Below are 26,937 nucleotides of genomic sequence, written 5' to 3' on the forward strand. Positions count from 1 at the left end.
TTTGGTTTGGCTCATATGGCTTTTACAAATTTTTTTGATAATTGAACCAACTTAAAATGAGGAGGCTTCGTATGAAAACATGACTTTTTATTTTCTCCAGAAAAATCTATTGGCAACATTAGACCCCAAACTCAATGACCCCCAATACCATATGGCTCTGGGAACCTAGACTTTTTTCTACCCAAAGTCAAACGGTTTAAGGGAAAACTTTTGCAGCTTTCCTGCAAAGTCTCTCCTATCCCCTTTTTTGTTAACATTTTTTTTTTTCTGGCCGCACCGCTCGGCTTCGCTTGCGGGATCTTTGTTCCCTGACCAGGGATCAAACCCGTCTCCCCTGCAGTGGAAGCGCGGAGTCCTAACCACTGTATTGCCAGGGAATTCCCTCCTATCCCCTTTTCTGAAAGTGTTTTTCGTTTGTTTTGTTTGTAAAGGAAAATGCAACTCTCTGCCTCTTTACAGAGTTGGAGGGGGGTGGGTGGAATTGGGTTAAAGCCCCAGGTAGCCTCAGCCCACTCTGCAAGGGTTGAGAGCCAGGATGTTTGAGCATCAGCTGGCAGGCTGGCTGCTCGCAGGGAAGGCCCTGCCGTCTGTTCCCAGAGACGGCGAGGGAGCCATCTTCCTCACTCTGCACCTGCCCGCGAACTCAGGCCCAGGGACATCTTACAACCCAAGAAGAGCTCTGGTCTGAGCCGAATACAGGACCCCAAATGCCTCCATTCTTTACCACATTCTCCTTCAGCCCCTCGTGTATGAGATGAATCAGCTGCCTCCAGCTCAAAGCATCTCTCCTCGGATGCTGGGTTCTAGCCAACCCCCAGAGGCCACCAACTGTGCCCATCAGCAGAAGTGGAAGTCGAGGGCTCTCATCCCGTCACTGCTCTGCCCTGGGAGTCGGCAGCTGATGACACGGGCTGGCCCCTGATTGCCAATCTAGATGACACTTTCAAACATCCCATCCCCGGTGATCCCCTCAAATGCAGCTGTGATTAGTCTAGTCTCCAAAGCCTCCGAGAAAAACCTCAGTTACCGAATAATAATGGGAAAGCCAGTCTAAAAGGGTGGTAAGTCTGAATCCGAGGGTCTTTTTGAATGAAGTGAAATTTTATGCATTCCACGTGCATGAAATAAGGGCTAACAGGATGGTCAAGGGGCAGCTGTGACTTAATGAATGGATAAGAATCATCAGTGGGGTCACTTTTTTTAAAGAACAGAAATGGGTGTGATGAAAATGAGTTTTGCGTCCTTAGAAGCACTTGGAATTCTTGACTGAGCTGGCAGTCGCCTTTCCAAACGTGATTGAGAACGTGGCTCTGGTACCAGACTGCTGTGTGTCAAATTCGGGCTGTGTGACCTTGGGCAAGTCTTAACCTCTCTGTGCCTCAAGATCATCAGCTGTAAAATGGGAGAATAATAAGGCCTTCCTCACAGGGTTGCTTTGAAGATGAAACGAAACATCCATATAAAGCACTCCAGCCCCTTCTTCAGAGTCAGGACTCAGTAAATGTTATATATTATTGTTGTATTATTATTTTTTTAATTAATTACTTTAGCTATTTATTTTTGGCTGCGTTGGGTCTTCGTTGCCACTTGCGGGCTTTCTTTAGTTGCGGCAAGTGGGGGCTACTCTTCGTTGTGGAGCACAGGCTCTAGGCGTTCAGGTTTCAGTAGTTGTGGCACGTGGGCTCAGTAGTTGTGGCTCGCGGGCCCTAGAGCGCAGGCTCGGTAGTTGTGGCGCACGGGCTTAGCTGCTCCGCGGCATCTTCCTGGATCAGGGCTCGAACCCGTGTCCCCTGCATTAGCAGGCAGATTCTTAACCACTGCAACACCAGGGAAGCCCTTATTGTTGTGTTATTATGAATGATTTATTTTTCAAGGATAGTGCCAAGATTAACATCAGTCCTGGTTCTCCGTGACAAAAAAAAAAAAAAACAAATTTCTCAATAGTGGGATCTGAATGGTTGACCTCTTACCAGCATCTTTCTTTCCCCCCTGGCCCTTGTCGCAGCAAATCTGATCAGCAACGCAGGGGGTGTGCTTTCATTGACAAAAGCCCGCTGTGGGGCTGGCAGCAGAGCCCAGTGTCAGCGACTGGCATGGGTGGAGCAGGGCTTCCGTGCAGCGCCCACGGGCCCTGAGAGCTTGTGTATTCAGCTGGCCTCCCCGCTCATGCGCAGGTGGAGGTGAAACATCAGAATCCAATTTTTTGTCACCTTGTGAAATTATGAGCCTCCACTTCCGTTGTGCTGGCATCATCAGAGCACAGTGGACACGTGGGGTGATGGCTGTTGCTGGGTTACTCCTTGTAAGTTCAAACAGTTCCACATGCTGAATGACAACAGATAGCCGTGACCTGGGTAAATTCAACCGATGCTTCCTGCCTAGGTAGACTTTGACAAGATGCCGTACATCTGCTTCTGATGAAGGGCGTGCCTCACTCAGTAAAGCAGGAAATAAAAACACAGCCCTACCTTGCCAGTTGGTTTCCCTCCCTCCTCCCTCCCTCCTCCCTCCCTCCTCCCTCCCTCTTCCTCCCTCCTCCCTCCCTCTTCCTCCCTCCTCCCTCCCTCTTCCTCCCTCCTCCCTCCCTCTTCCTCCCTCCTCCCTCCCTCTTCCTCCCTCCTCCCTCCCTCCTCCCTCCCTCTTCCTCCCTCCTCCCTCCCTCCTCCCTCCCTCCCTCTTTCCCTCCCTCCCTCCTTCCCTCCCTCCTCCCCTCCCTCCCTCCCTCCCTCCTTCCCTCCCCCCCTCCCTCCCTTCCTCCCCTCCCTCCCTCCTTCCCTCCCTCCTCCCTCCCTCCCTCCCTTCCTTCCTTCCTTCTTTCCTGCCTCTCTTCCTCTCTTCCCCCCCTTCCTTCTCTCTCTTCTCTCCTTTCTTCTTTCCTATCTATTTTTCTTTCTTGATCTTCTCTGTCATTTTCTTTTCCTAAGAGGAAAGACACCAGTGCTGGACTCTGTGTTCTGGGCGCCAGGACCTGCTCTCCGTGTGTACACAGTCTGAGTCCTGTGTCCAAACATAAGACAGAAATGCGATCAGTGCCCGGTAGAGGAAGGGATTTGACAGGCCTTCTGTATCCCAAATCTCCAAGATGCAAAGGTAAAGTCAGGCTCTTTTCTTAAAGGTTACATTTCACATTTGAATTGCCTCACATGGAGGCCCTCTGAGCCCAGGCAGTCCGCTTCGCAGCCCTCCCGGCTCGCTGAGGCTACGATCTCCCACGGAGCGCCTCCCTCCTCCCTCCAGCTCCAGGAGACCTGGGGCCACAACAACGACAAATACAAAGGAGCTGAACAATAAGTGGGTCTGCAGCGCTGAATCTCGTGTTAGCCCCTCACGCTTGTTCCAGCTACTGTCTGTGGGTAACAAATCACTCTAAGACTTGGTGGCTTAAAACAACTATGACTGTCTCTTGGGTTCTGTGAGTTGACTGGACTCAGCTCGATGGCTCTCACTTGGGGCCCCTCAAGCTGTCACAGCCAGCTAGCGGCTGGGGCTGAAATCTTCCAGAGGCTCAGCTGGGCTGGACATCCAAGATGGCGCCCTCACGGGGCTGGTGGTTGACAAGAGCTCAGGGAAAACTGTCCACCCGAGCACCTACCGGTGACCTCTCCCTGTGGCTTGGGATTCTCTCAGCATTGCGACTGAGCCCCAAGGCTGTCCTGAGAGGGAGCGAGAGAAGCTGAACGTTCCAAAAGCAAGCATTCCGGGAGAAGCATTTCAAAGGAATCAAGTGGAAGCTGTGTGGCCTTTGATAACCCAGCCTAGAAGTCGTACAGTATGATTTTCTCGGTAATCAATTGGTCAGAGCAGTCACAGAGCCCACCCAGGTTCAAGGGCGGAGGACATAGACCCCACGTCTCAAAGGAAGAATTTGGGGGACATATTTAAAAACTGCTACAGCATTCAATGCAACAACTCTGCTCACTTTCTTCAACGTAAAGGTTCTGACGGTGCTGAAGTCTTCAACACCAGCCTGTCTCTTTGTTACTGATGCCTAAAGCACCTGGAGGGGAGGGTGGAGGACTTGAAGGGAGGAATGAATGGTAGATTTTATTTCTTGTCTTTTAGTTGTCTCTTTAGGGCACAGGTGACAAACCGGAAGTCTCCAATATAAGCATAGCCTGAAACGGGTTTAAAAAATTGATCCAATATTTTGAAGGTTGGAGATTTCGCATAAAACTCTGAATTTTCAGCATCTCTTATGAGATCTGAGCTGAATGGTGGCTGCCCCCTTTAGACAAGGCCGCTGTACACCGTTAGCCACAGTCCCTACCCCTTTCTATTGCCGCAATACTAAGAATGGATATCAGTACCCATCCATCTACATGGCTGCACTGTTTCTATCTCCTTGCTTTTGCTTTTGCTTTAGTTAGAAACAACAATTTATCGTGGGACCATGTCTTTATCCAAAGTGAAAATACAACACTAGACCGGGAGGGTTATACATCCAACACAAATGGGAAAAGGCGTTTTTAACGGGCATAAGAAAATGTTCTATGTTATTTTTCATATACACCAAAGAGGATTATGTTGATTTTTCTCACACCCCTCCCTCTCTCCCTCCTTCCTTTCCTCTCTTTCTCTTTCCTGCTCTCTCCTCTTCCCTCCTTTCTTCCCTCCCTCCTCCCCTCTCCCCCCCTTTCCTCTCCCTTTCTCTCCCTCTTTTTCTTTCAGTACTCAGCAGGAGAGGTGATCAGTTCTTGTTAACTACACTGAATTATTTCATTTTTAGTCTTTCGCTATTACTTGAGTTAAAACAGTTTTTCTCTCTCCTGCTGTTTGTCTTTTACATGGCAGCCAACCAAATAAACAGGTGGGACCTCAAAACACTATCTTTGGTATAATAGACACATCCAAAGGCCTCCCAGACGAGCCTAAAGTGGTCTCCCAAATGATGGAGGTGGTCTGCTCTCCCCCGGGAGAAGCCCCTTGCCAGTCTGGCCCTGGGCCTTTTCGGCTGTTTTTTTTATGTTCCAGACCAGGAGAGGTAGCTACTCCAGACCAACCCCTCCGACTGTTCAAAGTGTGGCAAACTACGAGACAATGGACAAGTTGCTTCTTTTGACTGATGACTCTGTCATGTCCCCATTTGAGGTTCAATACTTGTCCACAGAGTCCAGCCCCCTTGGTCTGAGAGAGGCCTGTTACCTCCCCATGCTTGGCTTGGGACTTTTCTGTTCCATCCACATTTTCTAGCTCTCTTTTGATTGATTCCGGAAGTCTGTTTTACTCTCTCTCTCTCTCTCTCTCTCTCTCTCTCTCTCTCTCTCTCGCATGTGGGTCTGCATTTGCACGTGGGCACTCGTGTGTGTATTAGTGATTGTGCGTGTGTATGCGATGAGTATGTCAGCCCATGTGTGTGTACATGTGCGCTCGTGCATCACAATAGATCACAGAGGCTTAAAGGGAGAGAGGGAAGGCGCAGGCTGCTGAAGGATGGGTTTGCAGGGATGTTGGGAACTCCACACAGGGCTGTCTCTGCCAGGCTCCTCCCATAACTGAATGCCCGTGGCATCCGGCACCATGAAAACCAGAGGTAAAGTCATTTCACGTGTCCACGTGCTCGCCACTGGCTGAGGCTGGGTCATCGGAGAGGCATATCAGATTGTCCCCCGACCTATGCGCCCCCGCTACAGGGGGACCCCATGGCTAGATGTTTGCCCACAGTGCCCTCTCACCCCCACTCAAAGCCTCCCTAGACTCCACGCTAGAACCCTCATTCTGGGAAGTTCCTATTTTATGACATAAAGAATCCTAAAATCAAGAAGTTGACCAAGAAGGAAATGATTTGAATTTAAAGGTTTGGGGCAAAAGGACGCTAAATTCTCTGAGCTTCGATTACCTCCTTAGCGAAATGAGGATAATCATAACCCCTGCCTCCAAGAATTGAATGCACATGTAGCTGGTTGGAAGATGTGTATAAAACTAGCCTAGTACACGGACTGGAGTGCACGGGGTCCTAATAGGGAGCAGAGAATTTTCTCCAACACCTGCCTTTACACCTGTAACCGTCGGCCTCCACCCCATCCCTTGACAGCTTTACCAGCTTCCAGAGCTTCCAGTAAACTTTGGGGATGAAATTGCCCAGTCTGACCTCTTCAGGCTCGGCCTGAGGTTTGGGGACCTGCCCTGAGAACGGGGAGGAGAATCCGCGCTTTCACTGTGCTGCCATCTCCCTACCGCTCTCTTTGCCTGTTTTGGAGTCTTCCTGCTTTCCTTCCTCGAAGCATTGGAGTCTGGGAGGAGGGAAGGGAGAAAAGCACACGTTTCATACGAGACTAGCCCACCCATAATCCCATCATTGGGCTCTCTCCAAGGAGGGACCCAAACGATGCCCTCTCAGGGGGCATATTTATGGGTGCTAGGGAGGCTCCCCACAAAGCCCTCAGCACCGCACTGTCCCTGACGAGCGTGGGTGGCACACCCTCTGGCTGCCCTTACATGGCACCCCCTCAATCCCTGCCCACCGTGGTTCATGCCATCACCTCTCACTGTGGCCCCGCTCCACCCAGCAAGCAGCTTACCTTCTGCAGGACTCACGTGATGCCCCAGAAGCTCACTCACCTTTGCCACACCAAGTCCTGGGAATGCAGTCGCGCCGCCCCATCCTGCCTTCTCTGCCGCACCTGCCATCGTGCGTGAAGATTCCAGCCGTCCTTCCTCCTTCTGGATTCTGCAGGCAGGAAGCAGGTGCTGGTCTCTGCTCTCAAAGCCCCCTCCTCCTAGGACCAAGTCAGGCTCTTGCAGGAATTCCAGGGCACTGGTGTTGACAGCCCACTAATCCCTGCAGCTCAGGATCACACCTCTGGCAGCTTCTCACGGCATAGGTGATATCGCTTCTCCTGAAGACCCCAACTTATGCTAGTGACAGGGGGTGTGGTGGGGAGTAGAACATGGGAAAGGCAGGAAAAATACCAAACTCTTTCTTCCAGATGAATCCCCTCCACACACACACACACACACACACACACACACACACACACACACACACCACACAACTCTCACATTTCTAGGCAGCCTGCTTACATAGGCTGGCAGGCATGTGAGGGAGAGGTTTATGGGACAATTTCTCACTCGTCCGCCTCTCTAGGGAGCCCAAATTTTGAGCCAAGGTTGAGTACAGTATAGGCTGGGAGACAGAGTGTTTAGATCTAGGCTCTGCCCCTTCTCAACTGTGTGTCTTTGGGCGAGTTACTTCACCTCTCTGTGCCTCCATTTCCACAATTGTGAATGAGGACCCTCCCTATAGGACTATTGTGAGGGTTAAATGAGTTACTATGGGAATAGGGCTTCATAGTTTCCTGGTACATATTAGGTGCTCAATATATGAGGCTACTGTGGGATTTTTCCCATCTAGTTACTATATGAAATGTTGAGCATTTAGTATGCAGTAAGTCCTCAATAAGTGTTAGCCTTTAGCCATGATGAAGAGGTTGAACATTTGGGGCTTAAAATACACATCTTGCAGCCCATTTAAACTCCCAGTCAAGGAGATCTGATCATACCATTCTCCTTTTAATCTTTCAGTTACTCCCCTTATGGGGGACAGAAGTCTAACCTCCCTCTGGCCCACAGGCATGATACTCAACTACTTGTCATCTCCCGGGCGTGCCATGCTCACTCTTGCCATCATGCCTCTTTGCCCATGCTGTCCACCCTGACAGAAATGACTTTCCCCATCTTCTCCACCAAAGTAATCTTCATTTAGTGTGGCAGCCATGGGAAGGCCCTACCCAGGCTTCCCTTCAGTGGAGAAGGTTCTAGAAGGAGTACTCTTAGCTGACAGCCCCCAGCCGCTGTACCTTCAGGAGCCACAGCAGCTGAGACCACAGGCTCCCCCAGGCTGCCCCACCCAGTGACCGCAAGATGGGGACACCAGAGCTGGGCCGTTCTGCCGGACGTGGGACGTCTCTGATGGGCGGTCCTTGCTCCGGGGCTCCCCATCGGCCTGGTGCAGCCTTTCTCAGAGCTGCGCTGTGTCTGAGGCTCTTCCCACCCCATCCCCCTTCCTTTTCCCTCCTTTCTCAGGGATCAGACCTGTATCTTGGCCTGAAGGCTCTCCCACCTACTCCTGCCCCCTCCCCTTCGAGCCTGCACTTGGGCGTGTAATCCCATCTTGGTGTCTGCTTCTCCCAGGACCTGAACTGACATGCTTAGCCATCAAGGCTCAGCTCAAGCTTCACTTCTTGGAGGTACGAGGGACCCACCTTCCCCCCGTGCTCCATGTCCTCTCTGGGCTCCCAGACTGCCTCACAACCACCTCTGCTCTACTCATCCGTTTCCCGTCTGTGTCACCCAACGGCTGAGTTCCTCACCAGAAGGAAATTGTCCTATTAATCTCTGAATCCACAGTACACGGATGTAAGATACCAGGTGCATAGTGGGCACTTAAGGTTTGTTGAACCTGTGAATATGGTGCTTGGAGAATGTAAGCGTGGTAGACATTCTTCAGAACGAAGAAAAGGAAAAAAAAAAGATGTAAAGGGTAGTTTCCATATTGTTCATGAATTTCAAAAGCCTGAATCCTAGGGCCTGACCCTAATTCTAAAGTTTCACGACCCCAAATAGGTGTAATGCAGTCTTTTATTGACAATCATTTTTGCCTTTTAATGAAGACACATCTCTTATTTTATTGGGCAGGCCCGAAAGTTCATTTGAGTTTTTCTGTAAGATGTGCTCAAAAACCCCAAACGAACTTTTTGCCCAACCTGTAGGATGAAAGTTGCTGAGAACATAGGACCTGCTTTAGAGCAATTTGGTCCCCAACTCTCCTGGAATTCACACCACCACCAGTTTAAGCAAAGATTGCTTGATTTCAGAAAATGGAAGGCCCCCAGAGCTAGCTAAATAAGGAGGCTTTAGGTAAGGAATCTGGGGTAGTTCAGAGGCCCCAGGGCACATAGCACAGGCAGTTCTTAGGAGAAATGGTAGCCAGGAGCTGGGAGGTTAGGAGCTGGGCTCAGGGCCTCCTAACCCACCAGGCCACACACTTCTGCCTGATAGGCCCTCCTTCTTCAGAAGACCAGCTGTTCATCACTTCCCAGAGCAAGCGTTCAACTGAGGAGACCAGTTGAACTCCATGGGTCCCGATCCCAAGTACTGAGAAGGGGCCTAGCTTGGGCCAACTGTCCACGCCCACTGGCTGTCAGTTATGGTCCCAGGGTGTGGTCTCAGAGCCGCGAGCAGGGCTCGTGGGAGGACACTCTGGGAGAAAAGGGGTGCGCTGACGCGGATGAGCCTCAGCCAGCCCTCATCCCCGCCTCGAATCCACGGAGCCGCCTGAAGAGGAAGAAAACCTTGTTTTCCTCCAGAGCCCATAAGTTCATCACTACGCCCCACCCTCCCCCTAGACTTTAAAGTAATACTCAACAGCGCTCTCTCCCTCACGTTCAGCAAAGCTGTGAGCTCTAAAAAAAAAAATACTATATTTAACATCTTAGGGCAAATTTTTCTGTAATTCCCTCATAATACTCCGAATCATTCAAAGCCACTTTACTGTCAGAAAAGAAATATCTATGCATACACTTAGCTCATTTAAGCCAAATGCCTTTTTAACAACATTTCTCAATTAAATATTCAGCAGAGATAATATTAAGTCAGAAGCATTTCATCCACTTAAAAAAAAATCTGAGGTGAAAGAATCCAAAATGGGGAATATCAGAAATTAGAATGAAAGGACCACAGCATCTGACGCTGGTCCAAAGGGCAGACCACAAGTCAAAGCCACATCTCTCTGGATTCGTTGGCATTTAACTAGATGCAAAATGTCAGCACAGAAAATGGCTTGTTCAGTGCAAATATTAACAACAGAGGAGTGTGTCAGTGTGGAAATGGAGCTTCAGCCGACCAGGGCCTTTCTGACTCCCCCCCATAAAGTCACTCTGAAGCAACTAGGGAGCTTTCTTTTTGGTTAATTTTCACCCTCTTTGCTGGACGTAAAGCTGCAGGGCATTTGTTTCATGGGAGAAAGGGGAGGCTGATGCAGGAACCACTAGGAAAGATGGTATTGTTTGCCTGTGGTGAGGTCACTTTATCCTATCCTATTCTACTACCTTACCCTACCCTACCCTACGCTACCCTACCTTATCCTATCCTATCCTATCCTACCTTACCTTATCCTAACCCTATTGTACCCCCACCCTACCCTACCTTATCCCAGCCTACCCTACCCTATCCTATCCTACCCTATTCTATCCTTTCCTATCCTATTTTATACTACGGGCTATGCTATTCTACACTAGTCTACTCTACCCTCTTCTATTCTATTCTATTCTGGTTCTTATGTACATATTCAGAGAGACTGGCACTGAGCAACATTAATTTTATCAAGGCCAGGAAGAAGGTAGAAGAATAAGAAAATATTTTCCTTTTTTCCCTCTTCACTGCACTAAGGAGGATCCCATGGTAGCTCAAAGCTGCACATTGCACTTTCTGTCCTTGCAGTCTTCTCAGAAAGATGCAGTCTTCTCAGTAGGAACTGGCGCCTTCCCCAGCTCACGGCATTTGCCACCTTGCTCTGAAAAGGGAAGCTCGCGTGTGAGTCTGATCTGGTGACAGGTGGAAAGCTGAGAGCTGCTCTTTCAAATATAAAGAACCTTGATTCAAGGGCCATGGAGGAGCAATGTCTGCCCGTCCCCTTCTGAGGGGGCGTTTTGGTGAATCCACCGCCAGCAGCCGTTAGATCCTCAGCTGGGCAGCCCCAGAAACCGGATGCTCTCGGCCCCCCGAGAACGGATCAGCTCACTCGTCCAGCTCAACAGAAACTTACATCTACAAACCAGGATGACTAACCAGACTGATGCAGAGTGATGCCAGACGTTCCCTCCAGCCCAACGATCACATTCTCTGCTTATGAGCAAATGATACGGGCAGCCACATTAGTTGACTGTGGCTTGGTGTTTAGCACGAAGTCTGGCTTAATTGGAGCATTAAAAGAATTGTTGAAGCGATATTAGATGGTTCATTCACCAAGCTGCCGGTAACGCGGCTGAGCTAGCCTTGGAAAGCAGGTAGGAACAGAGGGCAGCTGGGGAGCCAGACCCAGGCCAGAGAGAACACCGGCCTGTCCTGCCAACAGATGACAGACACTCGACTCCTTCGCTCGCAGGTATCGGCTGGAAACTGGATGTTGCCACCACCGTGGCTACTGCCAGAAAGAATTCTCACTGTCCCCTGCTCCAGATTCAAATCTGTGGCAGGTGGATCTGACTGGCCAAGCCTGCCTGCTCATGACCTCCCACTAGGAATGTAGGAAAGGCAAGTGTCTTAGCTTGGGTTTCCCCAGAGGAAAACTCCAAGATAAGGATTCAAGTGCAAGTAGTTTCCTTGGGAGCGATACCAGGAAGTACCAGTAGGGAAGTCAGGTGTTGAGATAGGAAAAGGGAGGGGCCTGCTCTGGGCAATTGGGGCTCATCCTTCTTGGGAACCTCAGGGCGGCAGTTAAGACCCTCTTGGAGTTGTCCCACCTGAGGGGTGAGGAAACTGGAGTTCTAATCCATCAATTCCCGTCTGTCATTGGTTGAGGGTGGCCTTAACCCCATCCCCCAGGGGATGTTAATTTCTGCGCCCTTCCAGTGTGCCCTGTATGGAGAGTCACACGTGCTTACGTTGGCATATACAGGGGCCATGAGTTCCGAGTGCTTCTGTGCGGGCATGACAGCATCTGCTACAGCGAGTGCCATGCAGTTTTAGCTGTTCAAGTGACAGTGGGGGGGCCCTGTCTCCCACCTAGATTCAGAGAAAGGGGTTCTGATGCCGGCAGCTACAAATATGACAACGTTCTCTAATGCCCTTTACTTTATCTGCCAAACTCTCCTTTCTCCTCTGCTGCTGTCAAATTCTCCGCACCCCTAAAACCTGGTGGTTCCCGCAGGAGTGACCACTTTTTATCATGGTCACTGCACACTGTTAATTCGTCCAAAGTGGTACCTGACCCAAGAGAGGGCAAGTTAGAACCCTTCCCTGGAGTTTCCCAAACTAGAAAGGCATTGGTTTTTCCTTTCTTTTTTTTTTAAATAAATTTATTTATTTATCTATCTATCTATTTATTTATTTTTGGCTGCCTTGGGTCTTCGTAACTGCGAGCGGTCTTTCTCCAGTTGCTGTGAGCGGGGGCTACTCTTCGTTGCGGTGCACGGGCTTCTCATTGCGGTGGCTTCTCTTGTTGCAGAGCACGGGCTCTGGGTGCGCAGGCTTCAGTAGTTGTGGCACGTGGGCTCAGTAGTTGTGGTTCGCGGGCTCTAGAGCGCAGGCTCAGTAGTTGTGACCCAAGGGCTTAGTGGCTATGTGGCAGGTGGGATCTTCCGGGACCAGGGATCAAACCCCTGTCCCCTGCATTGGCAGGTGGATTCTTAACCACTGTGCCTCCAGGGAAGTCCCTCTTTTTTTTTTTAAATCCAACTTAAGTCTGGAACTTGAGATGCAAAATTCAGAAGCTCTGAATTCACAGACCTGAGCAAAAGAAGGCGTCTCGGTGGCATCCAAGTGTCCAATATGGAGACCAAATGATGTCCATTTTTCCTACCTCTTTACTTTCCTGAGATTCTGTGATCCAACTCATTGTCCTTTTTGCCTAAGCTTACAACCCAAAGAATCCTGATTAACATGGTGAGCGTAGAAATAGAAGGAGGGAGGGGGATGGTTACGGCAGGTAGAGCTTCCTGGGAAGCAGACCTCCCCCCAGAGGAGTGGGCACGTGACATGTCAGAAGTTTGTGGAGGAAAGCTCTTGGAGCGAACTCCGGTCGGGAGTGAAGGAAGCAAGATATAGGGCAGAGGAGGAACTGGGACTGCGATGCCCACAGCTGAGAGGTCTCGGCCACCCCCGTGGGGGCTTGGGAGCTGAGGTGGCCTTTCAGAGTTGTCCCCGTTGGGGTGAAGACCTGGGCCTGTGTACCCCTAGATGATCAGCCATTGGATGCGGAAGACGGGGGCCGACCTGGGATGAGGCAGCTCTCTGCATCTGAGGCAATCCCTGCAGAGGCAGACAGGTGAGGCCTCCCTGCCGGCAGCTCTCTCAGCAGCTGGGGGAGCCAGCCCCGGGGTCCTGAAGGGGAACGTGGTGGCACATCCCAGCATCCACTACAGTGACTTTAAGAAACATCTCTCAGATAAGCCTGAACGAGGACTCCCGCCTAGCAGAGAGGACACCTTGCGGAGCTAGTCATAATCACGTACTGAAGGCTCTATGCTTAGAACTCGGCAAGCAACGTCTTCCTTTATCCCTCTCTGAGACGGGAATTGCATCCTTATTTTACAGATGGGGAAACTGGAGTTTGGAGAGTTAAGACTTGGTTCAAGATCACAGAGCTAAAGAGTGGCTGAGCCCAGTTTCAAAACACACCTCCCAAGTCCAGAGCAGGTGCCTTAGCCTCTGTGCCAGGGCTGGGACCCAGGTAGAGCCAGTGAGGCACCGACAGCACATCACCATCAAGTGCCCACCTCGCACTTCCATGACCCTGACAGTGAGTGCCTCTTTAAATTCGTCCCCTGGGTGCCTCGCTTGCCTCACCCTGGAGTTGCTCAGCGGGCCCCACCAGCCTCTGCCTCCAGGTCTCATTTTTCTAGAAGGTCCCATGGCTAACCAGCCTCTTTTTTTCTTTTAGTCTTTTTTTCCAAACAGAGCATGCCCTTATGAACCTTAGGTTGGCATTTGGGAGCTCATTTGCTCTCCAGCTGGCCCATCACAGCCCCTGGGCGGGGCTTCACCCCACAGCTAACAAATCACACCTATTCTGTGCACGTTGTCCCAGTTTAACTGTGCGGGTAGCCCTACAGCCGCTATTTGGAGGTGTGGAGGCTTCACAACGGCCTCCGTATATGGACAGCCCCTGATAGTTACTTTTCTGCCTGTAAAAAGTCCTCAGACCTCGCCGACACCCGCAACATACTGCATTGTAATTGTCACTGGCCTGCTCCTCTCCCCTCCAGGCTGGGTCCCTGCAGATCCAGTGGTGTACAGCAGCTTCCTCACCCAAGGGTGCTCAAGATATGTTTCTTGAATGAAGATTATTAACCAGCCCTCCCTAGAGCTTAGTTCAGGTGAATCCACTGTCCCAGCTGGAGTGAAAATCATGCCAGGCCTCCATCTGTTTTTGTTTTTTGTGTGTTTTTTGTTTTTGTTTTTGTTTTTGCAGTACACGGCGCCTCTCACTGTTGTGGCCTCTCCCGTTGCGGAGCACAGGCTCCGGACACGCAGGCTCAGCGGCCATGGCTCACGGGCCCAGCCGCTCCGCGGCATGTGGGATCTTCCCGGACCGGGGCACGAACCCGTGTCCCCCGCATCGGCAGGCGGACTCTCAACCACTGCGCCACCAGGGAAGCCCCTCCATCTGTTTTTAAATGATAGAAGGGCATTCCTACTCTTTGGGGAGAAACTGCAAAGATTTAATGAAATGTTTCTGCAGTTGAGGCTATGGATGATCTGTTGACATGGTCTAAAGGGCTGTCGGTAGTTTAATGTCTTTCTGTACCATCAGTTCTGCACTTTGTACCAACTCAGCAAATTGGTCTGAATTCAGGCTACTGACAAGGACCTTGAAAATAATGTGGCTTCTGCAGGCTTAAGAAATGAAAGAATTTGAAAATGGTCCTAACAAATTCTGAGATCGTACCCTCTGCCATCCGGTGCCTCCAAGGACTTGGCCCAGGATGGACTACAGCAGAACATATGGGTTCCCCGCCTCTGGTGCCTCCATCTGAGGGCTCCAAACCTTCCTCAAAGTGCCAGCCTGGAGATGCTACAGCCCTCACCTGCCCCACCCCCTGTAGTTCTCCTTGCAGTAAGAAATCCCAAAGGCACACTATTTCAGGGCAGGCTTCCAACCCTAGAGGCGGCTGTTGAGCTTGATGCAGTGAGGCAAGCAGGCTTTGGAATTAGAAGACTTGAGTGTGCCTCTGGCATAGCCATTGACTAACTGTGACTCAGCGTTTCCCAAAAAAGTTCCACGGAGTGCTAGGATTCTATGACATATTAAATAGGAACAGTGCATCAGGTAGCTATTGCCCTGATGACAATGCTGCGTAACAAACACCCTCGAAACTCAGTGGCACACAATGATTAACATTTAGTTTTTACTCATGCATCTGCAGGTTGGCTGGGGCATCTCTGCTCCATGTGTCTCATTCTGAGGTCCACAATGGAAAGGCAGCAGCGCCCCGGGGAATATTCTTCTCACAGAGAATAAAGCACAGAAGAAAAATTTGCACAGAAACATGCAATGCCCCTTAAGGCCTACACTCGAAACTGGCACACTGTCACCTCCACCCTCATTCCATTGGCCAAAGCAAGTCACATGGCCAAGCTTGCGACAAAGAAGCTTACTTGGGACATCAATGGGACACGGAAGTTTACTCTTTCCATGAAGCTTTAGACAGAGGGAGTGAATTTTTGTCATATAATAACTGAATCTACTACAAGTTGCACAGGGAAAATGTTCTATGGTCAAATAAATTGGAGAAATTTTTTTTAATGAAAAAGAGGTGGATGTTAGAGATTAGGGAGGGGTGTCAATTAATTTTTTAAAAAAGTCAAGCAGTTCTCAGAGGCTTTCATGTATATGTCTGTTCTGAACCTCCAATTGGGAAGCATGGAATGTGATGTTTTCTAACATTTTTTCACCATGCCACTAGTGTTCCAAAGAACCCACTTTAGGAAAGTTTGCTATAGATCACGGGCAAGTCACCTAACCTCTCTGAGCCCCAGGTATCCAGGATGTTTTAACAGGAATAATGATCTCTACTTCGGAGGATGGTCTGGTAATCCCATGAGATAAGGTGTGTGTAGCATTGGACCACATGGCTGGGTGCATGAAGATGCCCATTCACTCATGAGTTCAGTCCTTCTAGAACCCCAGTTAGAAAGAGAGTTCCCGGGGCTTCCCTGGTGGCCCAGTGGTTGAGAATCTGCCTGCCAATGCAGGGGACACGGGTTCGAGCCCTGGTCTGGGAAGATCCCACATGCCGCGGAGCAACTGGGCCCGTGAGCCACAACTGCTGAGCCTGCGCGTCCGGAGCCTGTGCTCCGCAACAAGAGAGGCTGCGATAGTGAGAGGCCCGCGCACCGCAATGAAGAGTGGCCCCCGCTTGCCACAACTAGAGAAAGCCCTCGCACAGAAACGAAGACCCAACACAGCCAAATATTAATTAATTAATTAATTAATTAAAAAAAAAAAAAAGAAAGAAAGAAAGAGAGTTCCCTAGCATGGGGCAGGCCAGATCCGGGCCACTGGCGATCCATGCACTGAACTGGGCAGGCACTGGGTGGTAGAACCAGCTGCAAAAAGGGGGAGAAAAGTCCCCTGAGTGCTGACAGTGGTGACATACAGCAGAGGCCTCACAGATGGGGGGTCTTAAGAGGCTACAGGGTTGCGAGGGGGTGTGGGGTTCCGGGCCAGCAAGTTTTGAGAGACTCTAGGCAAACTGATGTGGCTACCAGTGGGCCGTGGTATTTCAGGGAAGGCTCCAGTGGGCTGCTGGCCTGGACTGACCCCTGATTCTGACCCCGAGAAAAGGCTAGGCCTTCAGGTCAGAAATCAGGAGCCCCAGTCACAGAGCGGAGAGCTATGGGGGCAAGAAGCCATGGACATCATTAGACACTGCCCCCCGCCAGGCTTGGAGCACCGTCTGCTTTCAGTCAGAACCCTGCCTTTTCCCTGTACCCTCCAAAAGTCTGTGTCCTTTTGCTCCTGTCTCATCCCTGCCCAAGCCAGTGGGAGGCCTGGTCCTCTTTGCCTTTCATCTTTCCAAAGCAGCACTGGCTCTTCCTGTGACCTCCACAAACAATGAAACATCACGGTCATGAGCATAAGGCCGTGAAGGCAGGAACAAAATTCACAGACGATTTCCATTCTGCTCGGGTACGAGTAGGAAATTCTCTATGGAATGGCAGGCTTCTCCTCAGTGAGAAATGAAAACATGTGGTTTTCATTTCTCTGGGAAAAAAAAAAAAGACTCCAGGTGCTGTTCTCCAAAACCTCACCCCACCCCTGCCTTGGTAAGCTCCCAACTGCCCAACAAATATGAAAGACTGTTATACACACTGGCTTTTCTTCCAGCACAGCCTCTGCAGCGAGGTGGCCCACTGCGGTTAGGATCCCAGCTCTGCTACTTACCTGTCATGTGACTTTGAGCAAGTTACTTAATCTCTCTGTGCCTCAGTTTCCTCCTCTATCAAATGTGGATACTAATATACTGTACCACCTCATAGGGTTGTTATGAGAATTAAATGAGTCCAATTTGTACAGCTCTTGCTACAGTGTCTGGTACATGGTAAGCACCAAGCATTCGTGAAATAAAACTTCAGGAAGAGGACTGCCCTGAGAACATCATGGATGCCAACACCCAGGACACACTGGAAACATGGGAAGCGCTCATCTTTCTTCTCATTGTTTTGTCTCCACAGACCTCACCCCACCTCCCTTTTCTCCATGCCCTTATCTCCACACCAACGCCCCCTTATGCTGACTTTTATGTATTCCACTTCCTTCTTCGAAAAGGGAACATGATAAAAGAAAGAAAATGTCATTCTAGGAACCACAGCAAGAGGTGTTGCATTTTAATGGCAGAGAAAATACAAAGTCAAAGAAATGAAACTCTAATTGTAGAATTTGTGGTTGCTGGTGAGAGGACTGCTTGGTGAGGCAGAGGTGGCAGGGCTGAGAAGGATGGGAGGGGAGGACAGAGGATCAACCTGAAATTCCTCCAGGCAGGGAGCTGCCTACTGGACCTGCCAGAAATGCCAGCCCCTACTGTGTACAAGGAAACATACTTCCCCTTAGGTCACTCCCATTCCAAATGGAGATCCACGCACATCCTAGACCAGTTCTTCCAATTATGGAAAAGGCCCCCAAATATCCCCTGATTGGCATACCACAAACGCCGCATCCCCGCGATAATGATGATGATAATAGCGTTGGTAATGGCCGCGATGCAGCTGTTACTCAGCCTCGTGCATCTTCAGAGCCTCCTGGGGATTGGCGGTATGCTAAGAATAGTCCTAGCACCAGCATTCAAGAGCAATCAGTTGACCCAAGTGAACCCCACAAGGTAGGATCCTGCTTGCTGAATTGGCTGCCAGGTGTGAGGGGAGGGATTTGCTGCAAAAGCTGAGTCCAAGAGGAGCCACGGCTGTGGGTTCAGGCTGGGAAACCTCGGAACAAAGACTGGGGAGAGACTTTTCTAAGTTGTGGCAATCAGATTAACCCCAGTGTCAAACCCCACCTGTACCCTGGCTCCTAGGACCAGCTCCCGCAACGACTCCACTGCCAAGAGCAGAGAGATGAGTCAGCCTCACGCATGGTCAGTGACTGGCGTGGAGAAGACACAGTGCTGTCAGCATAGATTAGCTCTAAGTGATGGAAAATGCCAACTAAGACTTGTGGAGCTTTCTTCCTCTCTCACGTAAATAAGGTTCAGCAGTGGATAGTTCAGGGCTAAAAGAGTGGCTTCACAAAGTCAACAGGATCAGGGCTATTATTATTATCATTATTGTATAATTTGCATACGGTGAAATACACAGATCGTGAAGGTATAGTTTGATGAGTTTTTTGGTTTTTTTTTGCGGTACGCGGGCCTCTCACTGTCGTGGCCTCTCCCGTTGCGGAGCACAGGCTCCGGACGCGCAGGCTCAGCGGCCATGGCTCACGGGCCCAGCCGCTCCGCGGCATGTGGGATCTCCCCGGACCGGGGCACGAACCCGTGTCCCCTGCATCGGCAGGCGGACTCTCAACCACCACGCCACCAGGGAAGCTCTAGTTTGATGAGTTTTGACAAATGTATACACCATGTGCTCAACAACACAACTGAGATATAGGATAGTTCCATTGTCTTAGAAAGTTTCTTCATGCCCTTTTCCAGTTGACCTCCACCACTCATAGACAACAACTGTTCGGACATCTATCACCAAAGAGGGAGTGGTTTTGCCTGTTCTTGAATTCCGTATACTTGGAGACATACAGTATGTATTCTTTTTTGTCCAGTTTCTTTCACTCGGCATAATACTTTTGGGATTCACCCATGTAGTCATACGTATCAATGGTTTATTTGTATCGCTGAGTAGTATTCTATTGTATGAATATACGACAATTTGTATAATCACCCGTTAATGGAAATTAAGATCGTCTCCAGTTTGGGGCTATTATGAAATAAACTGTTAGGAACATCTATCTGTGCGTCTTTGTGTGGACATAGGTTTTTGATCTCTCTTGGGTAAATAGTTAGGAGTGAGATTGCTGAGTGTAGTGTATGTATATGTTTAATTGTATAAGGAACTGTCAGTTTTCCAAATGATTCTACCATCTCAGGATCTTTCTATCTTGCTCCTCTACCATCCAGTGTACATGACTTCCACCTCATGGTATTAAATGGCTGCTTGAACTCCAGCCATCACATCCACATTCCAGCCCACAAGAAGGAAGATGGAGGTAATGGTATGCTCCTCTTGTTTTAATAACACTTCCTGGAAGCTTCTCGCAATACTTCTGCTTACATCCCATTAGCTAGAACTTAGTCACATAGCCACACCTGGCTGCAAGGGAGGCTGAGATGTATAATCTTTATTCTGGAAATCCAAGCACCCAGCTAGATAATGGGGGTTTTATTATTGGGAAAGAAGAGGTATTATTGGGCGTTGGGGGGGGGCAAGAAACGGCATCTTCCAAGACAGGTGGCCAGAAATAGGGCAGGGACTATTTCTGTGTTGCTCAGAGAGGTTTCTTCAGAACCTATCTTGGGTCTTGACTCGTGGTATGTGCTCAATAATTGTTTGTGAATGATGGAAGGAGGGAGGGGAAAGGGGGAAAGGAAGGAAGAGAAAAGTAGCCCTGGCAGCCAGCCCCACGACTTGAGAAAGTTCTCTGGGATCGTTATACTCATCTGACAAGAGGGCTGTTTTTAAAAGGCTTTCACAATGCTTCAATTTCTGAAGTTGTTTCAAAATATCTCTTGGAGGCCATTAAATGTCATTGTGTGAATTGTTAAGAGACTCCTTTAGTAGCCTGATAGGTAAGGGGCCTTTTGACTTCGCTATCTGATGGAGATAGTTTGGGCATCTTGTTTTTCAGTGCAGAGTAGGGTGTGTGTGTGTGCGCGCGCGCGCGCGTGCGTTTGCACGCGTGCTTGCACACAAGACACCTTCTTTGGACCTTTTCCTGTCAGAGTCTCACAATTTGTGTGGTGATAAACGTGTTGTCACCCAGGGCTTGTGCCTTGGATATTGAAATGAGGGCTGAAATGCCCGAGGGGAGGGGAAAAGAAGAGCGAGACAGCAAAGTTGCTGGAGAGCAGAGCTGTGACCAAGGCAGGCAGGCGGCAGGAACTTTTGCAAGAGGCCTCGGTGTTTTCCAGCCGGGCGCCCCTTCAGCAAATGAGGGGGTCATCAGGTTATGTTATTTTATGGTCCAAAAGCAGATACGGTCCGCTGCCTCCGCTCTATCCTGATAATTTTGTTTTCCTGGCGGGTTTGCCATCAAGGATCTGACATGCCATTAGGTTTTTATCTCTGCTGCCCAAGGAGGGGCAACGGTGAGCGGAGTCTGCTTTTCATTAAAGTGAGAGTGGTTGCACGAGCACTTCTTTGAACAAAACAAGCACGGTTCACGACAAGGTTAGGGGAAGGCGGGGCGGAGGGGAGGTTATTAGTTATTACCTCTGCTTCCTTAGCGGGAGTGGAGGCTTCTCTCCTTCGGGGTTGGGCCCCCTCCCTGGGGGGCTGAGAACTAATTCTGCGCTCGGGCGATGATCCCCAGGCCCGCCTAAGAAGCGGCACCTTTTAATCATGTCCAATCCGGTGACATTGACTGTTACCCATTAGGGAACCGGCTGACACCAAGAAAGGCATTTCGCTTACAATCTGGGCCGGCGCTGGAGTTACAGCCCTGGAGGTGAGAGGCCCAATTTGGCTGGAGGGAGATCTGCCCCGGCAAGTTCACCCCATTCTGCCGGGGACACGGGCCTCCCGTCAGCTCTGAAGCTTCTGTCCGGTTTCTCTCCCCAAGTGAAAGTGGTGTCTGGGAGGGCCTGTGAGGAGGGTGAGGACGGGCAGCCCCAAACTGCCTCAGCCCGGTGTGGAAGGGCCTGGTACATTCTAGATCCTTCATGTGCATCACTTTCCTCGCTGCAGATCAAAACCAAGCAGAGACTCCACTCAGTAGCAAGTCTGAGTGGAAAAATATTCCGCACGTATCTCCGTTTCTTCTTTACAGATGCAGGAGATGCTGTTGGTGTCAGGAGGGGTCCCGGCTGTTTATGGTGCTTGCATAAACAGCCTGGCTGACTTGGTCCTCATAAGGGCTGCTTTAGTCAACCCAAGCACTCCAGGCCACCTCTTGTGTCGTTTCCATCAGCAACATCACGCTGGGCTGAGGCTCAGTGTGGCGTGTTAGGCTCCCACGAAATGTGCCATCCTTGCGGTGGGACTCTGAGCCTCCCTCCCAGCCTGCCCTGCCCCCGCCTCCTCCACGCTCTCACCCCACCCACCACTGGGTGCGATTTATAAGCACAGAAATCCCCTTAATCTCTGGGCTACGTGGTTTACTTTGCCCAGGAATTCGGAGAGCTGCGTCGTCTCCCTCGCAAAGTGAATTATAACACGAGCATAGAATATTGATTCCAGGCGTGTGGAATTGTAATCCCCAAGTTCCCACACAGCGCTCCCATCCATGGCGAATCGGCCCACCCTTTCCTCGTGTCCGGGCAGCGAGGACAGATGACCCCCTGCGGCCACCACCGTTCAAGTCACGTGGGGGGCCCCTGGGTGCCCTAACGTCTCCATCACATGACTTTGTATCTGCTTCTCACATGTGTGACGTGCAATTCCGGTTTGTATTTCTGTGGGGACCGGCATCCATCGAGCATTTGAAAATCCCCTTGCTGCTGGCAAAGCCAAAGCCAGGCTGCCGTCTTCAAAATGTCACCAGACATTCACTGCAAGCAGGGGTGAATGGTGCTCATTGCCACGGCCAGGTTCGCTGGGGAGAGCACCTCACGGGGGCAGCCTGCCATGCCCTGGGAGGGAATTCCAGCTCCAAGCCCTGCCCGGGACTGTCCCAGGACCACCAGCCTGGGTTTCCAGAGATGCCATGGCTCTATTTGCAGTTAGCTTAGGTGTTAGCCCTTATGATCTGCCAGACCTTGTTTCCAGCACTGTGGTCCCAATAACTCCCTATTTCCTGGTTACAGGTGAGAATTGAGAGGCTCAGAACTGTTGGATGCACTGCTCAAGGGCACACAGCCTGTGTATGGGAGAAACACGTCTGCTACCAGGATCAGTCTTTTATCTGCTTCTCCTTATTACGGTATCACACCCAAAGGAGCTTCTGTCAATCTTCTGCATGGCTTTGACTATGCCCCAATATTATCACCAGGCCTAGGCACTGATATTTTAATGATGATACAACAGGAGCCCAGAGAGGTGAAGTGACCTGTGCAAAGACACACAGCTGCGTAGGTGGAGGGAAAGCAGGCACTGTAACCCAGAAGGCCACAGGCATTTATTGAGTGCCAGGTTTGTGCTAAACTTTGGGGACATCCAGCTGAATGAGATGCAGCCCCTGCCCACAGGAGACTGGCAGTCACATGGGCCAGATGGCAACGTACGTGATTACAGTCAGCCCTCAGTATCGGAGGAGGATGGGTTCCAGGACCCTGCACAGACACCAAAATCCATGGATGCTCAAGTCCCTTACAGCCGCGTCTCCTCATCTTCAGGGTCTGCATCCGAGACATAGAGGGTCGATTGTATGTTTATTGCAAACGATCTGTGTATAAGTGGACCTGTGCAGTTCAAGGTATTGTTCAAGGGTCAACTGGATATGCAATTCCACGTGTGGAATGCTATTAGTATATGGCATGTAGAACAGGAACCCAGGGCTGGAGTGAGTCATTCACAGAGGAGGTGACATTTGAGTTGGTCCAGGGGAGGATGGGGAGGTATGAACCGACAGCGAGAGAAGTCCCTGAAAGCACAGCTCCAGCCTCCGAACCTTTCCGATGGGTGGCCGGTTCGCTGCAAACGACAGCCAGGGAATGTCAAACTGACTGTCCCAGCCTGTAACTCAGCTCTGTCCAACAGAACTTTCTACAATCACGGAAGTGTTCTAGAGCCGTGCTGTCCAATATGGTGGCCCCCAGCCGCCTGTCCCTACCTATTGAGCACTTGAAATGCGGCTAGTGAGACTGAGGAACTGAAGTTTTTAATGCTATTTACTCTTAATTTATATTTTAATTTAAAAAGCCACACGCCACTAGTGTCCACATAGGACAGCACAGCTCTGGCTGGTTGTCCACTGCACAGAGGTGGGAATACAAGATCAACCTTGTCAGGGGATGGCAGACCCATCTGGGTGTGGGTGGCCAGTGGACAGCTCTCCAGTACCAAAAGGCAAAGAGGGGAAGTGTGGATGGCACAGCCTGCCGCAGGGCCTTTGCCCTGGCTGTCTCCCCTACCTGGAACACTCGTGCCCCAGATACTCACATGGCCCACTCCCAAGCTCTCTTCACACCTTTATTCAAGTGCCACCTTCTCAGTGAGGTCTTCCTTGGACACCTATTTAGATTTGCAATCCTCAGACCTAGAGGTAATCATACTGAGTGACGTAAGTCAGAATCAGAAAGACAAGTGTCACATGACATCACTTATAGGTGGACTCTAGCAGTTCACACCAATGAACTGATTGACAGCACAGAAAGAGGTCTCGCAGGCTTCAAAAAAATCTTCCTGATTACCAATGGGAAAAGATGTGGGGAAGGGATAAGATCCCCTGACAAGGTTGATCTCCCTCAATTCCCCATCAATTTCCCCTGGTCTCTTTTTCTTCCTAGCCTTATCAGCATCTGCCATACTAGATTTTACTTACTTATTTGGTTAATTATCTATCTATCTCCCTCCACTTGAATGCGAGCTCTGTGAAGGTGGCTGGTTTTCTTTCCTGCTTTGTACTCTGTTCGACCTTCAGTGCCTAGAATGGTGTCTGGCACAATGTCATAATAAATAATGGGAATAATAAATTCCCAATAAATATGGGAATAATAGAATGAAGGAATAAACGAATGAAAATCACCCATATCTCATCACCCAGAGGTAATCACTGCTAAAGATTGGCTGTATTCCCTTCCAGACTTTCTTCTATTGAACCTCCTTTTGACTGAGTTATGTAGAAGTCCTGTGGTCACCAAGAGAGAGAAGGGAGACAGTTCTCTCAGGATCTGTCTCTGCCTACGATCACCTTGGTGGAGGCCTGGATCTCATCATGGCTGGCCCAGAAATCAATGCTTTTAGTTCTCTCAGGGATAATCAGCCTCTGAAGGACTGACCTACACTAACCAGACTCACAAGAACCTGATGGATAAATCCAAAACCCACTTTACTAATCCCTACCCATTTCCAGTGATCCTGCCATCAAAGAACCCAGAACACCACACTGGAAATCAGGGCTTCACCTGGAAGGGGTGAGGTTTGTTGATTGCCCACAGGGGCTAAATTAAGAATTTAGGGACCTCCAAGCACTGAAAATATTATGGTGTCCTGCACCATTCCATGTGTTATTCAAAATAAAAGTAATGCTCAACTATAAAACAATGAAATTGCAATGAAAACACTGTTCCAATGTTTCCCATTATGACAACTTCAATGCTTTTAAACATATATATTAAAAATCAAATTGGGGGCTTCCCTGGCCGTCTAGTGGTTAAGATGCTGCACTTCCACTGCCAAGGGTGCGGGTTCTATCCCTGGTCGGGGAACTAAGATCCCACGTGTCGGCCCGTATGGCCAAAAATAAAAAAATAAAAATCAGATTGCTTCTTTTAACAATCACCTGTTTTCCTCCTGCTTTCTTGGTGCCCTGAGTATGTGCTTGGGATTCCTCCCCAAGCATTATCTCCCCAACATGCTTTTCCCCATCCTTACGGCAAAAGGACTGTGATTTTTCCCTTGGGGACCCTTCCTTCATTATCAGCCAGAGTGATTTGTGGGGGTGGACCACCCCTCCACCTCCAGGGACAGAGTCAATGAGATGTGAGGAGAAATTGAGTGGAACATCTGAGAAAGCCTCTTGGGCAGTGTGATGTAAAGATGCTTAAGATTTGGTGTTAGGTAGAATTCTGTTATCATAAGGAGGGTCTTGGGGCAAGTAGGGGTTGGAGCCAACATGGCATAATTCAGAGAAGAGAGATGAAGAGAAACCAGGTGCTTGGCAGAATGATTGGTGCTGCTGGATCAAACTTTGCCTAAAGCCCACATTTCTCCTCAACTTTTTTTTTTTTTTTTCAGTTACTTGAGCCAATAAATTCCATTTGGGTTTAAGTTAGTTTGAGTTAAATTTTCCGTCACTTAAAACCAAAAGATTCCTAACAGATATACCTTAGAAACAAGAATCATAGCATAGAGAATTGAACAGACCTCTCAGCACCTTTCTAGATGTATTAAGACTGACACGTTTTTACAATGTGTTCTTTTAGACTCTATAAAGAGTCTTCATAGAGTCTTCCTTTCTGTTAAGAGTCAGATCATCTTGGTTGTGGTATAACTAATTAGATCACTTTAGAAACTCCGTGAGGGCCAAAATTTGGTCTGTTTTATTTACTGCAGTATCCTCAACGTCTAAAACGATGACTGGCCTCCAGTAGGCATTCCGTAAATATTGGCTGTCTGCCTGCCTAAATGAATGATGAAACTGAGACAAAAGAGAGTCAACCTGCCCAAATCACATAGCTAGTTACTGAGATAATAAGATGGGAAATCCACCATATTACCCCAGCAACATGCTTATAGGCATTCTTAATTCATCAGAGAGAGGGAAAACAACTAACATTTGCTGTGCTCCTTCCCTAGAGCAGGAAGAGTTTGGGTGTGTTTATAGCCAGAATCTTATTGTTATATGTGAATCCCCCAGTATACACATACCATACCAAGAGCTGTGTATTACTACTCTCGTTTTGCACATGGGGAAACTGAGGCACCAAAATTTAAGCTACATTCCTAAGATCGCAAAGCTACTGTGTGGCGGCAAATGCAGCTCAACTTTTCCAACATGGAAAACACTTCCGAGGGTGCCCGGGATGTGGTCAGCTCTTGGAAGATTCTGAAGATAACGAAAGTCATGCATACCAGGTAGGTTTTTATTAGATTCCATTTCAGAGGCTGGTATTTTGGGACCTAGACCCACAAATCTGGAGGAGAGAGCTTCCCCTGCACAAATTACACACGTGTATGTGGGAGGGAGGGGAACGCACAGCAGTACGGCGGCTGCAGTGTCACGGTCCGTGCGAGCTGTACGTGAGTGTGTGTACATGACCATGCGTGTATGTAACGGAGTGTGTGTGTGTGTGTGCCTGTGTGTGCGTGTGTGTGTGTGTGTGTGTGTGTGTGTGTGTGTGTGTGTCTTTTCACATAGTCTCAAAGCTACAGGACTATTATTTCTGTGGTCCTGCCCTGGTACAATGTAGACACATCACAATGAAGGGAAGTGATAGAATCTTCTGGTCACATCCAACCACCCAGATATGTTGCTAGTATGGCCATAATTTAAGCACAGCCTGCTTACTACCTCTGAACAGAAAATAGCAAAAGAGTCCGGGCTCTGGTGCCTAGGGGAACTCAACATAAGCCAGAACAGAAGTATGACCCTTCCTTCCACCCTAAGCAGCGTGAATTCTCACACCCTGGTCTTTCCAGTTGCTTTCCCTCGCTCCCTATGTGCTCAAAGTGGCTTCATTTAGTAACGCTTCAAAGGGCCGTGGGAGTGACACCAAGCTCAGTTCTGTGGGAGGGGCCCTGTGGGGATTCAGAAGGAACCCCAGTGACCCTTACGCTTGGTGACCTTGAAAAAGCCTCTCCGCTCTCTGGGCCTTGGCACCCTCGTTTGGGGAAAGGGGTGATGGATACAGAGCTTCCAAGCTCCCTCGTTCCACGGCACCAAAGCAGAAACTTTAGGTTGCAGAGATGAAA

The 26,937-nt window shown here is 49.6% G+C and overlaps 1 long non-coding RNA gene across 1 annotated transcript in view; it reads left to right on the plus strand.

Moving 5' to 3' along the window:
• Nucleotides 1–22,244, plus strand: part of LOC116748123 — a 222,801-nt gene extending 200,557 nt beyond the window's left edge. Inside the window, exon 5 of the long non-coding RNA XR_004348168.1 lies at nt 22,170–22,244. This is a non-coding gene — a long non-coding RNA (uncharacterized LOC116748123). The remainder of the gene's footprint in view (nt 1–22,169) is intronic.
• Nucleotides 22,245–26,937: the final 4,693 nt, after the last annotated feature.

Source organism: Phocoena sinus, chromosome X (genome assembly GCF_008692025.1).
Source record: "Phocoena sinus isolate mPhoSin1 chromosome X, mPhoSin1.pri, whole genome shotgun sequence".
NCBI lineage: Eukaryota > Metazoa > Chordata > Mammalia > Artiodactyla > Phocoenidae > Phocoena > Phocoena sinus.